We start from the raw sequence: 18,463 nt of genomic DNA on the forward strand, positions 1-18,463 counted from the left end.
TTGTTTGGCGGCATTCAAGCTATTTCCAATATTTTCATTTTATAAATAGTTTTGCACTCAACATTTTATAAATGTTTTGTTGTCTTTTTTTTTTAGGGCCATACCCATGGCATATGGAGATTCCCAGGCCAGGAGTCTAATCAGAGCTGTAGCCACCAGCCTATACCACAGCCACAGCAATGTGGGATCCAAGCCTTGCCTTCGAACTGCACCACAGCTCACAGCAGTGCCGGATCCTTAACCCACTGAGCAACACCAGGGATCAAACTTGTATCCTCATGGATACTAGTTAGGTTCATTTCTGCTGAGTCAGGAGGGGAACTCCTAAATTATTTCTTTAGTAGAGACTCCTATAAGAGGATATCCTCAAATAAATGGAGTCAGATTCTTGATTCATGATGCCAAGTTGGTTTCCTAGGAGTTTCCCTTTTCACCAAAAATGTATAAATGTATGAATGTACTCATCACTCATCATCACTTTTAAAATCTTTGTCAACTTGATGAGCAAAAATGGCAACATTGTTTTTATTTATAGTTCTTTGATTGCTAATTAAATTGAATGCTTTGATATGTTTGTTAGCTAGTTAGAGTTCCTTGTTACACACTGTTTTTCACAAATTTTGCTCATTTACCTACTTAAGCATTAGTATTTTTCTTATCAATTTACGTGATCTCTTTGTTAAGCTTACCATCTTGGTTCAGGTTCAGGCCACCATAACAAGTACCATAGACTGGGTGGCTTATAAACAACATAAATTTATTTCTTTTAGGTCTGGAGACTGCAAATCTGACATCAGGATGCCAGAGTGGTGAGGTTCTGGTGAGAACACACAGGGGTTGTAGTCTGCTGACTTCTCATTATGATAGGGCTGAGTAGGCACAGGTGGTCATGGAAGTCCCAATAGGGGGTCGTAGATAAAGAGGGAAACCTGGGGGATGTTGGGAGACCACTGTAAATTCAGGAAAACTATCAGAATTAGGCAGGCTTGGTTGACTAGTGGAGGTGGGAGAATTGCCTCAGATCATTGGGTGGGGGATGGGATGAGGCCTGCTTTCAAATTCAGACCAAGGGCAAGGGTTTGAAGACCACCCTTCAGCTGATTTGAATACACACCTTACTGGATACTAAGGAGGAGCTACTACTACTCCCGGAAAGGAAGAGGTGGGCCTTTCCAACGCCCACGCCCCTTGGATGATAAAACTGTGGTCCACCAGATCCTCTGGGCAGCGCTTCCTTTCCTGCCTGCTTGCATCTCTCACAAGTGTCCTATCTTAACAGAGTCCTGTTTCTTGCCTATGGCTTTGTCTCTCGCTGAATTCCTTCTGCGGGAGGCATGAAGAACCTGAACCTCTGTGAGTCCAGACACAGGGTGAGTGATTCTAATTTAAAACTGGGGGTTTAAGTCCCAATTTGGCTTTAGGCTGTGTTTGAGTCCTGGCACGTGGGTTCAAGTCCCAATCTGGGTTTTGGCTGGGTTCAAGTCCCAATCCGTGTTCTAGTTAGGTTCAGGCGGTTAGTGCTGTCAGTTTCAATTGTATCCTTACAGGGTGGGAAGAGAGCCAGCCAGCTAGCTGGCTGGCTTCCCCTCACAGGGCACTTATCCCATCATGGGGGCTGCACCCTCATGACCTAATCACCTCCCAAAGGCCTACCTCCAGATACCATCACACTGGGGATTAGATTTCAATATATGAATTTAGGGGGGACTTTATTCCATAACACTTATTAAATCTCATTGTCACTTTTGCTGCATCTACCAAAATAACATGCAGGCATAACTCAGGGTCATGAATATTGTGCTTGTTATCATTGCTCTATCACCACAGTGGGAGTCTCCAGTGAGGTACTGTGGTACAGAAGAACTCAACTCATTTTTTCTGTCTCTTCTGAGGCCAGCAAAACATCTTGTCTGTTTCCTCCAACTGCCCATGCTGTCACTCAGCCCCTTCTGACTGCAAGTTCCACTGTGTTTGCTGTTCAACTCATTCATCCATACTTTACATCAGTCTCCCTCAGCATAATGTGATTTTTTTTCCCCATGGTGAGGGTCTTGTATCTACAGTGGTACAGGAGAAAGTCTGTGCAGAAATGTTGTAACTGGAACATTTCACTTACTTTGAGAGCTAGTTAACGCCAGTTGAGGTAGAGGGTTGACAAAGATCCTGAAAGTGCCCAGCAGAGGTCGAAACATTGCAGCAAAATTGAGAATCAGTAGGAAAGCATTAAGAACTCCTTTCTTGGGAGTTCCCTTCATGGCTCTGTGGTTAACGAACCCGATTAGGATCCATGAGGATGTGGGTTGATCCCTGGCCTCCCTCAGTGGGTTAAGGATCTGGCATTGCTGTGAGCTGTGGTATAGGTCACACACATGGCTCAGATCCCACATTACTGTGGCTGTGGTGTAGCCCAGTGGCTGTAGCTCCAATTCGACCCCTAGCTTGGGAACTTCCATATGCTGCATATACAGCCCTAAAAAAACCCGAAAAACAAACAAACAAAACTTCCTTTCTTGTCATTGCAATTATTTTCGCCTAGACCCTAAGCTTTTCACATCCATCTAACATTAACATTCCATAGTCAAGGATATTTTTCTTTTTTTTTTTTCTTTTTTGTCTTTTCTAGGGCCGCTCCCGCAGCACATGGAGGTTCCCAGGCTAGGGGTCTAATCGGAGCTGTAGCCACCAGCCTACTCCAGAGCCACAGCAATGAAGGTTCCAAGCTGCATCTGCGACCTACACCACAGCTCACAGCAACGCCGGATCCTTAACCCACTGAGCAAGGCCAGGGATCAAACCCACAACCTCATGGTTCCTAGTCGGATTCGTTAACCACTGCGCCATGACGGGAACTCCCAGTCAAGGATATTTTTCATGGATTGCCTTAGACATTTGGTCTGAGACAACTTTTTAGACAACTTAGACAACTTTTAAAAACTACTTTGTTTTTTTGGGTTTTTTTTGTTTTTTGTTTTTTTTTTTTTTTGTCTTTTGCCATTTGTTGGGCCGCTCCCACGGCATATGGAGGTTCCCAGGCTAGGGGTCTAATCAGAGCTGTTGACGCCAGCCTATGCCAGAGCCACAGCAACGCAGGATCTGAGCAGCGTCTGCGACCTACACTTTGTTAAAGAAAAGGCGAGTACCATACAGCAGCCACAGAATGATAAAGGGCTACTAGGAAAGCTTGCTTTTTAAGCTTAAATAAGAGAGAATTTAAACATTTTTTTCCTGTGAAAGGTAAACAAATAGTAGGAAGGGAAAAATTCAGCAGCATAATTAATAAAAATGGTTCTACTGCAAAGTCTCATGGCCTCTCCCTTTTGTCTATCCCCCTACATGCAATAAATCAGTCGCAAAGTATAATTTTCCAAAAAATAGTATCATGACTCATACAAATATGAAATGAATGGGTGTCAAAAATCTTATTCAGGAGTTCCCGTCGTGGCGCAGTGGTTAACAAATCCGACTAGGAACCATGAGGTTGCGGGTTCGGTCCCTGCCCTTGCTCAGTGGGTTAAGGATCCGGCGTTGCCGTGAGCTGTGGTATAGATTGCAGACGCGGCTCGGATCCTGCGTTGCTGTGGCTCTGGCGTAGGCCGGCAGCTACAGCTCCGATTAGACCCCTATCCTGGGAACCTCCATATGCCGCAAGAGCGGCTCAAGAAATAGCAAAAAAAAAAATCTTATTCAGCTCATTAATTAATAAGAGAACCAACCAGATGTTATGACCAATTCAAAGGACATTTGAGAAGCTAGGTATTTATAGGAAAGATTAGAATAAGATTTGGGGGTTAAGACAAAAAAACTGTCCAACAGGACAATAAGCCATAACCTTTGAGATTATCTAATAGAAAGAAATTATTTGCATCTATGATGACAAAAGTCTACACATTAACCTTTGCTCAGAGATGATAGAAAGCCAAGCCCAATGTGGCACTGAAAACATTCTGCCAACTTGTCTTCCTGTTACCAAGTTTCAGATGATTTTTTCTGATATGTGAAAGCAATGCTATCACGGGGTAGGGGGGAATACAGGTGGTTCTGGAAACCAGGGAGCCAAGAAGCCAGAAGGATTCTGGGAACCCACCAACTGTCCTGACTCAGGAAGAGGAATGACTCCCAAACCAGAAGTGAGCTAGCCCTTACTGAGCTGCACCCCTTGCCCTTCCTGCCAGCCTCTGTCCCCAAAGGGGGCAGAGGAATACAGACACCGAGAGGCACAAGCCGGCAGGGGAGCCTCCTTCCCCTCCCAGATGCTGGAGGCAAATAATTACCCGGAACACCTGCTCCAGGCAGGGAGCCCGCAGCCCATCGCAGAGTCCCACACACAAACCAGCATGATAAGGACCTGTCATGACTGCACAGACTCTGAGGTCTGTGGGGCCAGATGTAGTAGATCAATTGCTCTGGCTTAATTTTGCCTTTGGATACATGGCAGAAACAAATAGAATAACCAACAGATCAAGGACCCTGAGGAGGTAGGAAGGGAAATCTGGCCAGAGCAGAGGTGAGAGCCACCCTGGATTCTCGGGGAATGGTGGAGGACAACCTTCATGGATGGGAGGGAGGAAGAAAAGGAGAGAACCCCTCACAGACAGATTCATAAGGCAGTGGGACCAACAAAAAGTTGGAGTTCCCAGACCTTTTTTTTTGCCTCACTTGTGAAGATGGAGGATGAGGTGGTGAGGAAGCGGGCTCGAGAAGACTGACTTTATAGGCTGAACTGTGTCCCCTCCCCCAAAACTATATGGTGATGTCCTACCCCTAGTACCTCAGAATGTGACTATATGTGGAGACAGGGTCTTAAAGAGCTAATCAAGGTTAAATGAGGTGGGGGTGCTAATCCTATGTAATAGGTTTCCTTATAAGAAGAGATTAGAGGAGTTCACAGGGTGTCTCAGCGGAAACGAATCTGGCTAGCATCCATGAGGATGTGGGTTAGATCCCTGGCCTCACTCAGTGAGTTAAAGATCCAGCGTTGCCATGAGCTCTGGTGTTGGTCACAGACAGTCTTGGACCATGCTGTGGCATAGGCTGGCAGCTACAGCTTGGATTTAGCCCCTAGCCTGGGAACCCCCATGTGCTGTATAGATGTGGCCCTAAAAAGACCAAAAAAAAAAAAAAAAAAAGGAGAGATTAGGGACTTCCCTGCTGGCCTAACAGTTGAGGATCTGGTGTTGTCAGTGCTGTGGCAGCACAGGTTCATTCCCTGACCCAGGGATTTCTTCATGTCATGGGTGCAGCCAAAAAATAAGGGGAAATTAGGACCCAGATATGCACAGAAGAAAGGCCATAGGAAGATGGGCGGTGGGATGAGGGGGGCAGGCATCTACAAGACAGGGAGAGAGGCCTCAGAAAAAATCAGCTCCGTTAACATCTTGATCTTGAACTTCTCACCTGCAGAACTGTGAGAAATATCTGCTCTGTAAGTCACCAGTCTGTGGCACTTTGTTTTGGCAGCCTAGGAACCTAACACAACTGGTCAAAGTTTAAATACATGTTGAGGGAAAAGGGAGATGGCCCTGAGAAGCACCAGCTGGAAAAATTGCCAGATGGTATTAAAAGTCAAACTTTGTAAATCAACTATAATGGAAAAAATAAAAATCATAAAAAATAAAAGTCAAGCTTACATTGCAAGCTATAATTTTTTAGTGTCTTTCTCAGGTTTCCCACAACAACTTAGCTGTAAAGGAAAAGACATTTGGTCTGATCAAGTACAAGAGTTCTCCCAAAGGGGTACAGTGGAAAAGTGGTAAGAAAAATAGCTGAGGGCACTTACAATGCAGTGATCAAAATGATGCAGTGTGCCATCTAGACTATACAATAGAGTGGGGAGAGGGTTGAAACAATAGGTAAAACTGAGGTATCAGGGAAGAGGCATTCTCCATAATATTGACATTAATGTAAGCAGAAAACACCAGAAAAAGGTAGAAAAATGGGAATTGATGGCCAGGGACTTCGACATGTGCTTTCATCTTTTTTTTTTTTCCTGGCTGCACCTATGGCATACAAAAATTCCTGGGCCAGGGATCGAACACGAGCCCCTGCTCTAACCAGAGCTACATCAGTGAAAATGCCAGATCCTTAACCTGGTGAACCATGAGGGAACTCCTGGATGTGCACCTTAATATTTCAAGGTAGGTGAGATTTGGCTGATGACAAGTCTAAGTTACCACTGTGCTTGAGGGTGGCTGAAGGGAAGCTGGGCTGACAGTCACTGTATGTCAAAGGACTGTAAGGCTAGTTCTTGAATTAGGTGAACAATGAGCTCACCCAGATTGAGGGTGGGACTTGGAGTAAAGAGGAATCTTGTGAGCTACTCTTCCATGAATGAGGGGAGTAGCAGTGGGCTGGTCACTCAGAAAATATTTATGTAGCACTTATCATGATCCAGATTCAGGGATATGGCAAATATTAAGATAAATGATCCCTATGACCCTGGAGGAAATGGAAGATTCTGACTAGGAGGGGTTCGAGGCTGAAAGGCAGGAATCTTTGAGCAGCCATGTATACATGATAGCAAAGAAGGGGTGGATTAGAAGTGGCACTGAGGAACTAGGAGGGTGTGGATCCTGAATCCACAAGAATACAAGCTCCATGATGGCAGCTAGAGATTGTGTATCTCTCATCAACCACTCTGTTCTTGGCTCTACATAGAAAGTGCCAGACACATAAGAGCACAGAATTTCTTTTTTTTTCTTTTTAGGGCCATACCTTAAGAAGCATATGGAGGTTCCCAGGCTAGAGGTCTAATTAGAGCTACAGCTGCTGGCCACAGCCACAACCACGCCAGATCCGAGCCGCATCTGTAAACTGCACCACAGCTCATGGCAATGCCAGATCTTTAACTCACTGAGCAAGGCCAGGGATCAAAACTGCAACCACATAGTTTCTAGTCATATTTGTTTCTGCTATGCCACAATGGGAACTCCAGACTTTTTTTTTTTTTTTTTTAGGGCAGCACCCATGGCATATGGAAGTTCTTGCAGCTAGGGGTCAAATTGGAGCTGCCCCGAGCTGCAGTGACAGAGGATCCTTAACCCACTGATTGAGGCCAGGGATCGAACCCACATCCTCAAAGATACTAGTTGGATTCTTAACCTGTTGAGCCACAATGGCAACCTCAGAATATTTGTTAAATGGTGAATGAACAGATGGATGAAGTCAAGGGGGAAGTGGAACATCAAAGAAAAATCCTCCAATCCAGAACAGAAAGTGTTTTATCTGTTTGTGATACTCCCTAAAATGATCTACTAGAGTAATGACCCTAGTACAAGATCTATTCAGTCTGAACAGAGTTGCTGAGTCAGAACAAAAGGTGGCAGTTGAGTCATTCAACAGATATTTATTGAGCACCTCTTATGTGCCAAGTGTTCATGGCTATGAGCAAGACTGACAAGGTGCCTGGTCTTATGGAGCTTACGTTTAAATGAATAAGATGCATCATAAACAAGCTAACACTCAGTAAAGATAAGTTCAAAGAGTTGAAAAGTGCTGTGAAGAAAACAAAACAAAATGATGTCAAAGAAAGTGACTGGGGTGATCAAGGGGCAGTGTCTCAGAGAAGGTTCTATTTGATCTGAGACGTGAAAGATAAAAACAAGCAAACCAAAAAAAAAAAAAAAGGAGTTCCCTTGTGGTGCAGAAGGTTAAGGATCTGGCATTGCCACTGCTGTGGTTGGATCACTGCTGTGGTGAGGGTTCAGTCACTGGCACAGGAAATTCCACATGCTGTGGGCTTGGCCAAAAAAAGGGGAAAAAAAGTCAAAAAAAAGAAACAAACAACAAACATGTGGTCAGGAAAGTGTTTCAGGCAAAGGGAAAAGCCTATGAAAAGATGCTGCTTGAGAAATTACAGGAAGTTCCAGTGTGACTGGGGCATGGTGAGTGAGGAGGAATGTAGTAGGAGGAAAAATCGGAAAGGAAAGCAGAGATCAGACTAAGACTAGATGGATGAAAGAATTCATGCTGGACCATTATGGTAGAGATTCATAGCTTCACCTAAATCCATTTTCTTTTTCTTCCTGGGCACACAATTAGTACATATTTCCCAGCCCCCTTAAAAGTTAGATATAACTTGAAACTCCTAAAGATCAAAATGACAACATTTTAAGTTTAAATATTTTAAAAACTGGCACTGAAGCAGGAAAAATCAGTAAACTTGGAGACGCAGCCACAGAATCCACAGGAAATGAAGCACAGGGAGAAAAAAAGTCTGAGAAAACAGAGCTTCAGCAACTTGAGATAGTATGACATGGTACAGCATACATAGAACTGGAGTCCCTTAAAAGGAGGAGAGGTGTTTACAGCAGCTTTATTCATAACTGCCCAAACTTGGAAGCAACCAAGACACCCTTCAGGAGGTGAATGGAGAAACAAATTGTGGTACCATCCATCCATGGACTATTATTCCATTCTGGAATCTTCTACAATGAAATACCACTTAGCAATATAATAGAATGAACTAGTAACATACTGCAACCACACACACAAAAAAATCTAAAAGCGTTATACTGAGCAAAAGAAGCCAGACATAAAGAGTACAGAAACTATATGATTTGCTTTATTAAAAACTCTAGGGGGGAAAAAAAACTAATTTATGGTGACAACACACATCAATGGCTGCCTTAGGCTAGAGGTAGTGATGTCAGATGGGTTGGGCCACGAGGAAACTTTTGGGGGCAATGGAAACGGTCTATATTTTAATTGTGGTAGTTGTCACATGTATGTAAAAATTTATTAATGCTCAATGAAAAGGTTACTTGAAATGGGACTGCTTTATTGAATATAAACTAAACTAAATAGTTTTTTTTTAAAGAAAATATATGATGATAATTGTTGATATTCTCAGAGTTCCTGTGTGGCTCAGCAGGTTAAGAACCCAACATAGTGTCCAGAAGGATGTGGGTTTAATTCCTGGCTTTGCTCAGTGGGTTGAGGATCCAGCATTGCTGTGAGCTGTGGCGTAGGTCGCAGATGCTGCTCAGATCCCATGTTGCTGTGGCTGGGGCTGTAGCCAGCAGCTGCAGCTCCAATTCAACCCTGGGAACTTCCATATGCTGCAAGTGCCACCCTGAAAAAAATAATTACTTTTAAATGTTGATATTCTCAAACTGGATAATCAAGAGGATTTTAATTAAAAATATTTACAAAAGAGTGGGCAGGGCTTAGAGCATCCAACAGCACAGAGAGCATTCTGCCCACCGCTGCCCGGGCCAGCACCAGTGAAGAGTGGTTAGTACTCATCCCTGGGCCTGGGGGACAAGAGAAGAGGGCACTTACGGAAACAGAGCTGTGTGGAAGGTGCTGCCTTACAACAGCTGCAGCCTTTGGGAGAAAGAACAGCCCAGTGTAGCAACCAGACAAGGAGAAGTAAACTCTGACTTCCCTCTCCTCCCACCCTCTTATCTCCCTAGAGCCTCCTACTGACCAAACTGGAAGCCAGAGGTCAAGGGACCCCATGGAAGCAGCCCCTATGGCTCTGCCTCTTGAATCCAGAGTAGAATAAGGAGCATGGAGAGTGCATCTAGAAGGACAGATGGAAATTTTCCAGCCCAATTCCATGTCTGTGAACTGAAGGGCTGAAAGAAGAGAGGGAGAGGTAAAGTCTCAGGGATGAGGGACCAAGGAAGACCAATCAGGGAATGAGGCCTCTCGGGCAAGGGAACAGCTCGTACATCACCAGTTAAACAGGGCGGGGGGAGCCCAGATTAGAAGTCTCCAAACATCTTTATTTCCAAATGAAAAGTTGCCAACATCTTGCCTTTCTTTTCATTTCCTGAGTGAGGTTCCTTATATGACCCTGGACCCCAAGGTTCCCTACTTCCCAAGCCCCCAGTTCCTCACCAAAGATACATGTCCTCTTCACCCTGCCCCAGACTGCTTCACAGCTTAGGGTAGAAGTCGGCCACCATGATATTCTCCTGGTGATGTAGCTGGCATCTGAGGAGTACAGGAAGGACACTATCCCCGCACATTCCTGGGGCTTCCCAGTCCTGAAGGGGGAGAGCAGAGGTGAGGGGGCAGCCATGCAATGTGGAGCTTTGCCCTCAGATCCTCCTGCCCACGGGGGGCCAGCGCTGACCCTGTGGACCAATACCTCACAGGGTTCTAGTCTAACCAGGCTTAAGGTCATGGTGGGCTCAGCAGGGCCACCCCCCTCCTCCAGCACCGCACTCCCCCCCACCCCTTGCCGCCCTGACTGCGCTGGCCTCAGACATCAGCAAGGAGAACAGCCAGCAGCCTGAGAGAAGATCGGGGCTCTGTCTGTTCTCAAAATTGAGCTTTCCTTCAAAGTAGACCCAAATCCCGCCTACTGCTGCAATCCACAGATATCATTAAAGTCAGGTAGCAAGTGTGACAGTGGTTTCTCCTAGGGAAAGATTTCAGAGTCAGCGTTAGGCAGAAGGTCTCTTGGTGAGGGGTGGGAGGAGCTTCTTGGGAGATGAAGCCTCTGTGGGTGGATGACTCGATTCAGGAGAGAGGTGGGGTAAATCTTGGTCTGCTCCCCACAGGGATGGACCCCATTCTTCTAGGGGAAGTGAGAGGCTGCAGGGCAGAGCCTCTGAGCGATGGGCCTGGCTGGGGTTCTAACCCAAGTGTGCAGGCCTCTGTGGGCCTTGAGAGCTTGGCTGAGAATGGGAGAGTGGGGACCATGGGGCAGGGGGTGGGGAACAGGAGCTGTTTGGGATCCTCACCATTTGGATAAAGTCAGTCTTGATAATTCCCAGTACTAAGCAGTTCACTCAGATGCCTTTTGGGGCCAGCTCCACAGCCAGAGACTAAGAGAGCCCAACAGCGCTGTCTTGCTGGTGTCACAGACGCCCAGCTTCTGTAGAGCAAAAGGAAGTCGACAATGTGGATGATGTGGATTGGGAGGAGGGGATGTGACCTGAACAGCCAGAGCTGTGACTCTGGCTCTCAGGCTAAGAAGATACACCTGGAGTTCCCGTTGTGGCGCAGTGGTTAACGAATCCGACTAGGAACCATGAGGTTGTGGGTTCGATCCCTGCTCTTGCTCAGTGGGTTAACGATCCAGCGTTGCTGTGAGCTGTGGTGTAGGTCGCAGACGCAGCTCGGATCCCGCGTTGCTGTGGCTCTGGCGTAGGCCGGTGGCTACAGCTCCAATTCGACCCCTGGCCTGGGAACCTCCATATGCCGCGGGTGCGGCCCAAGAAATAGCAACAACAACAACAACAAGACAAAAAAAAAAAAAAGAAGATACACCTGACTTTAGCCTCAGACTAAAACTCCCCTTGCCACCCGACAATGATTTTCAAGGAGGGAAGTTCTGAGATGGAGGGGCTTCTCTAGGCTTAGAGAAAGGTCAGAAATTCACTGCCATGCACGTCCAAGCTTGACAACAGAGAGTTGCACTGTGCTTTTAAACATGCAGCAGGGAATCTGGAGTTAGGAAAGCCCAGGGCTCAGAACTTGCTTTAGCGCAAACTGACTGCGCTTACCCGAGGCAAAAGGCCTAACATCCCTGGGTTTCAGAGGTGTTGTGGCAAAGTGAGATTACAGTAGCAGAACTGTAGCAGTCGGGGTATCCTGCTGGTGTTGCACGCCTTAATTCCGTATCTGTGATCAACCACCAGTTCTCCCCCTCTCTGCTGCAGGAACTCACAAGAAACCAGACTCAGCTGCCCTTCTCCCAGCCCCATCCACCAGGTTTTATACTCATGGGTATTGGCACAAATGCTGCCATAGATGAGACCAGCACCATGGAGCCTCTCCTGTGAAGAGAAAGGCAGATGCGATGAGATGAAAGGTGAGTTCACCTAAGAGACTAGAGGAGATTGTGCTTTCATGGTGAGAGGAGAGCACCTCAAGATTTGTAATGAGAAGGCTGGGGAATATCTGGGACACCAGGGAGAAGCAGGACCTCTAAATTAATGGACACTAAGGTCACTGGCAGCATCCGTGCCATCCCATAAACACAGGCAAAAGTGGTGTCCCTCAGACAGGGACCCAAGGCTGAGAGGCAGCGCTGCCAGAGGGCAGAGCCCAAATGATGCTCACGAGTCACAGAGACCCCAGAGGTCAGTGCACCACCAAGCAGCCCCAGCCTGGCCTGCCCCGGGGGGGGGGGGGCAGACACAGAACAGCCAGGCACTGGGAGTTCCCTGGTGGTTCAGTGGGTTAAAGATCCGAGCTGTCATGGCTGTGGCATGAGTTCAATTCCTGGTCTGGGAACTTCTGCATGCCATGGACGTGGCCAAAAAAAGAACCAGGCTCTGCAGGGGAAGATAAGGAGGAGCAAATGCCACAGTGCCTCTGGCCAGGGTGGGAACCAGTGCAATGGAGGGTGAGACTTGGGTAGCCAGAGCTGGGACTCTAGGTTACTACATTCTGGAGCCTATTTCCCTGCAGCTGCCACTGAAGGGACAGATCCCTTTCATTCTCTGAGATCAAGAAGGAGGGCTAAGTGGGTTCCCTTCATGGCACAGCGGAAACGAATCCAGTTAGTATCCATGAGGACGAGGACGCAGGTTCAATCTCTGACTTCGCCCAGTGAGTTAAGGATCCAGTGTTGCCATGAGCCTTGGTGTAGGTCACAGACACAGCTCAGATCTGGCATTGTTGTAGCTGTGACGTGGGCCAGCAGCTACAGCTCTGATTCGACCCCAGCCTGGGAACGTCCACATGCTGCGGATGCAGCCCTAAAAAACATAAAAAATGAAAGACCCACATTCTGCGCTACTGTTCAGCCCTGGACAAATCAGGACAGTTGGTCACCCTCAGGGGGTATATTTCCAACTCCTATCAGTCACTGAGCAGCAGTAATTCCAGCCTGTTCCACCTGTGTACAGAGCAGGCTCCAGAAGCATTAGGCAAGATGTTCCCATCTTCCATAGAGCAAGTGTGAAATATTGAATGAAGGATACACAGGACCTCTTGGCACTATTTTTACAACTTCATCTGAACCATAAATTATTTCAAACAAAGTTTTTAAAGAAATTCACAAACCTGTGACTTGTAGACCATAACTGGACCAAGATCTATAAAAGCATAAAACAAATTCATTAATCAGGATTATTTTTACATTTCTAGAATCACTTTAAAGTAATTGTTTATTAAAACAGACATCCACTCTGTAATTTTTACTTCTGCCTCTTAATAAGGGAGGCACATCCTTAATCATTAGTCTTTGCCATTTGACAGAGCTGGGAAAAATAAAGCACAGTCTCGGCTGTTAAAATATATCACAACAGGAGTTCCCATCGTGGCTCAGCGGAAACGAATCTGACCAGTATCCATGAGAATGCAGGTTCAATCCCTGGCCTCTCTCAGTGGGTTAAGGATCTAGCATTGCTGTGATCTCTGGTGTAGGTCCCAGATGTGGCTCAGATCCTGCGTGGCTGTGGCGTAGGCCAGCAGCTGTAGCTCTGATTTGACCCATAGCCTGGAAACCTCCATATGCCACACGTGTGGCCCTAAAAAGAAAGGCAAAAAAAAAAGAAAAGACATATCACAACAAGAACAAGTGTCCCGTCCCCAGGAAATGATGTAAGACCTCCAGCATCAAAGGGTAATTATAAGGATTGAGAGTAACGGCTCAGGGCTGGAAGAGGAGAAAGTGCCTGTCAGAGAAGTCCAGTAGAATTGAAGCTAGAAGAGACTCAATTTTGGTAACTAGGGCTAAGGAACACTCCAGAATCTAGCAGGCTCCAGAGTCTGAGGTGGAACAGAACAGCGACCAGCAGAGAGAGAGCAGAGGGGCTCAGTAAGGTGGGGTGGTGTGGGAAGGCTATGGGATTTTAGACTTTCTCTTATGGACAACAAAAATCATGTAGGTTTTCAGAAATTGATCATTTTTGTGACTAAACTTCACTTTAGGCCCTAATGACTAAAGTAGCTAATCATTCTTTTGATAATACTCATGTTTGGTCTTAATTCTTATTCTACTTTCTGAGTGGTCTATCCAGTCTTTCTATGCCTCTGCACAAGTAGGGAACTAATATAGAAAGCTTACCGAACCCTTCCTAGGGAAGAAAACCACTGGGCTCTGAAAATAGACAAGTTCACGTCTGTACTCAACATAAAAGCTTTAAACAACCATGTGCTTTCTACCAAAATCTCTGGGTTTCAAAGCAAGTTCAATCTTGTTCATCTCAAGCAGTGTTATAGACTGAATTGTGTCCTCTCACCTCTAAATTCATATGTTGAAGCCCTGACCTCCACTTCCTCAGAGTGTGACTGTGTTTGGAGATGGGACCTTTAAATGAAAGATTAAGTTTAAAAAAAAAAAAAGCCATTGGGGTAGACTTTATCCAACCTGACTTGCTGCCCTTATAAGAAGAGGAAATTCAGACACACAAAAGAGAAAGCTGGGATGCGTGCACACGAAGAAAAGGCCATATGGAGTTCCCTGGTGGCTCAGCGGGTTAAGGATCTGGTGTTGTCACTGCTGTGGCTCCAGCTGCTGCTGTGGCACAGGTTTGATCCCTGGCCTGGAAACTTACACATGCCACAGGCACAGCCACAAGAGGAAAAAGAAAAGGCCATGTGAGAACACAATGAGATGATGGCCATCTGCAAGCCAAGGAGTGAGGTCTCAGGAGAAACCAAATCTGCCAGTCTTGGACTTCCAGCCTCTGGAACTTGACCTTGACTTCCAGCCTCCAGAGCTGTGAGAAATAAATTCCTGTTGTTTAAGCCACCCAGTCAGTGGTACTTTTTTATGGCAGCCCTAGAAAACTGATACAAGAAGAAATCTCCATAATATTCTTTTAACACCTTACATTATTACCAGTTAAACTCCCTCAGCTTTCCTTTCAATAGAGAAGATGCCCTAAGGATTTCTTTTCTTTTTTTTTTTTTGTCTTTTTGTCTTTTTGCCATTTCTAGGGCTGCTCTCACAGCTAGGGGTCTAATTGGAGCCAGAGCCACAGCAACACGGGATCCGAGCTGCGTCTGCAACCTACACCACAGCTCATGGCAACGCCAGATCCTTAACCCACTGAGCAAGGCCAGGGATCGAACTGACAACCTCATGGTTCCTAGTTGGATTCGTAAACCACTGAACCACAATGGGAAATCTGCCCTAAGGATTTCTGACCAGCAAAAACAATCCCAGGAAATAGAGAATGGAAAGGAAACCAAGAGCTTCAGACTCAAAAATGTGAAAAGAGCAAAGGTGCCTCTGATGATGCAGATGAAATAGCTTGTGCTTCTACGGTGTGGAATAGTCTCAAAAAGTCAAAGTTATATGGTAAGAGGAGGTTAAAAAAACAGGTATATCTACAATTTCATATTCTATCCCTGAACTTCTGAGACACAGAACAAAATATGTGTCCCCAGATTTCCCGTTGTGGCTCTGCAGCTTATGAACCTGATTAGCATCCATGCGGGTTTGATTCCTGGCCCTGCTCAGTGGGTTAAAGATCCGGCATTGCCATGAGCTGTGGTGTAGGTCGCAGACACAGCTCAGATCTGGCATTGCTGCAGCTGTGCCGTAAGCTGGCAGCTGCATCTCCGATTTGAACCCTAGCCTGGCTGGGAACTTCCATGGGCCACAGGTAAGGCCCTAAAAAAAATTCGTCCCCATTTTCGGCCCAGAAAATGTGGTCTCCATTGCTATATATATATCTCCCCCTGTCAAATAGAAGGTTTCCGCAAGGAGCAGCTGGCATCCTTGTAGCACACGGGGATCCATGTGATGTCACATTTCACGTTCCCAGTCTTGGACTATGCCTGTTACAAAGACATAATCCCAAAGAACCATGATAACAATGAGAGACTTGAGTATTCTGAGAATATGAGCACATGTGTTGAGCATGCTGTATATGTCCTTTACACATAAATACACACATGTATAGTGTATATGATATTTGGGTGTTATATGTTAGTAGATCTGGAATGACCCAATCTGTTTGATGGGAATCTATGCAAATCTTGATATCCACCTAAAACATCTTATATATTAAAAGAATTTATAGGAGTTCCCGTCGTGGTGCTGTGGTTAACGAATCCGACTAGGAACCATGAGGTTGCAGGTTCGGTCCCTGCCCTTGCTCAGTGGGTTGATGATCCGGCGTTGTCATGAGCTGTGGTGTAGGTTGCAGACGCGGCTCGGATCCTGCGTTGCTGTGGCTCTGGGTAGGCCGGCGGCTACAGCTCCGATTCGACCCCTAGCCTGGGAACCTCCATATGCCGCGGGAGTGGCCCAAAGAAATAGCAAAAAGACAAAAATAAATAAATAAATAAATAAGGTCACAATAAAATAGATATTTAAAATCTTTTAAAAAAATTTATAAACAAAGACCTTTATCATCTTATTTGTAGTAGGTAAAAAAAATAGATAAAACTTAAATGCTAAATATGATGTGTCACTTGAAGGGACATATGTAGCCCTTAAAATGGCATTTGTGGAGATCCCCTGGTGACCTAACATTTGAGGATTCAGCTTTGTAACTGCTGTGCTGCGGGTTCAATCCCTGGCCCTGGAACTTCAGCATGCCACAGGCGTAGCTGGAAAAAAAAAAGGTCGGGGGAGGAGGGCATTTGTAACTAGTTTGCAATATTATGGAAATGCTTCAGTTAAAATGCTCACTGAAAAATCATGACACAAACCTTTATATGCAGAATGACTGAAATTATACTAACATAAATGTCTACATACAAAAATGCTTATAAGTAAATAAGCTGTGATGGAATAAAAGTGACAGATTAAATATGTACTTCAGCCTCCCCCTTCCGTACAAATCACTAGATGAAAAAGATATTTTTTTATTTAAGGATTTTAATTTTTTTTTTCATTATAGCTGGTTTACAGTGTTCTGTCAATTTTCTACTATACAGCAAGGTGACCCAATCACACATACACATATACATTCCTTTTTCTCACATTCTCATGCTCCATCACAAGTGACTAGATATAGTTTCCAGTGCTATACAGCAGGATCTCATTACTTATCCATTCCAAAGGCAATAGTTTGCATCTATTAACCCAAAATTCCCAGCCCATCCCACTCCCTCACCCTCGGCAACCACAAGTCTGTTCTCTATATCCATGATTTTCTTTTCTGTGGAAAGGTTCATTGCGCCATATATTAGATTCCAGAGATAAGTGATATTATGTGGTATTTGTCTTTCTCTTTCTGACTTACTTCACTCAGTATGAAAGTCTCTAGTGCTATCCATGTTGCTGCAAATGGCATTATTTTGTTCTCTTTATGGCTGAGTAGTATTCCATTGTGTATATGTACATCTTCTTAATCCATTCATCTGTTGATGGACATTTAGGTTGTTTCCATGTCTCAGCTATTGAGAATAGTGCTGCAATGAACATGCAGGTGCATGTGTCTTTTTCAAGGAAAGTTTAGTCCAGATAAATGTCTGAGTGGGATTGCTGGATCTTATGGTAGTTCTATATTTAGTTTTCTGAGATGCCTCCATGCTGTTTTCCGTAGTGGTTGTACCAATTTACATTCCCACCAACAGTGCAGGATGGTTCCCTTTTCTCCACACCCCTTCCAGCATTTGTTATTTGTGGACTTATTAATGATGGCCATTCTGACTGGTGTGAGGTTATACCTCATAGGAGTTTTGATTTTCATTTCTTGAATAATCAGTGATGTTGAGCATTTTTTCATGTGCTTATTGGCCATCTGTATATCTCTTTAGGAAAATGTCTATTCAGGTCTTTTGCCCATTTTTCAATTGGGTTGTTGGCTTTTTTGCTATTGAGTTGTATAAGTTGTATATTTTAGAGATTAAGCCCTTGTCAGTTGCATCATTTCAAACTATTTTCTCCCATTCTCTAAGTTGTCTTTTTTTTTTTTTTTAAATGGTTTCCTCTGCTGTGCAAAAGCTTGTCAGTTCGATTAGGTCCCAGTGGGTTTTTTTTTCCTTTTTTTTTTTTTGCTTTTTAGGGCCACACCCGAGGCATATGGAGGTTCCCAGGCTAGGAGTCAGATCAGATCTACAACTGCTGGCCTACATCACATCTCACAGCAACACCGGATCCCTAACCCACTGAGCAAGGCCAGGGATCAAACCTGCAACCTCATGGTTCCATCAGGTTCGTTTCCACTGAGCCATGACAGGAACCCCCCCATTGTTTTATTTTTGCTTTTATTTCTGTTGCCTTGGGAGACTAACCTGAGAGAATATTTGTAAGGTTGACGTCAGAAAATGTTTTGCCTATGTTCTCTTTTAGGAGTTTGATTGTGTTTTGACTTACATTTAAGTCTCTAAGCCATTTTGAGTTTATTTTTGTGCGTGGTGTGAGGGTGTGTTCCAGTTTCATTGATTTACATGTGGCTGTCCAGTTTTCCTAGCACCACTTACTGAAAAGAATGTCTTTTTCCCATTTTATATCCTTGCCTCCTTTGTCGAAAATTAATTGACCATAGGTGTCTGGGTTTATTTCTGGGTTCTCTATTCTGTTCCATTGGTCTGTATGTCTGTTTTGGTAACAATACCACACTGTTTTGATGACTGCGGCTTTGTGATATTGCCT

This window comes from Phacochoerus africanus, chromosome 9 (assembly GCF_016906955.1).
Source record: "Phacochoerus africanus isolate WHEZ1 chromosome 9, ROS_Pafr_v1, whole genome shotgun sequence".
NCBI lineage: Eukaryota > Metazoa > Chordata > Mammalia > Artiodactyla > Suidae > Phacochoerus > Phacochoerus africanus.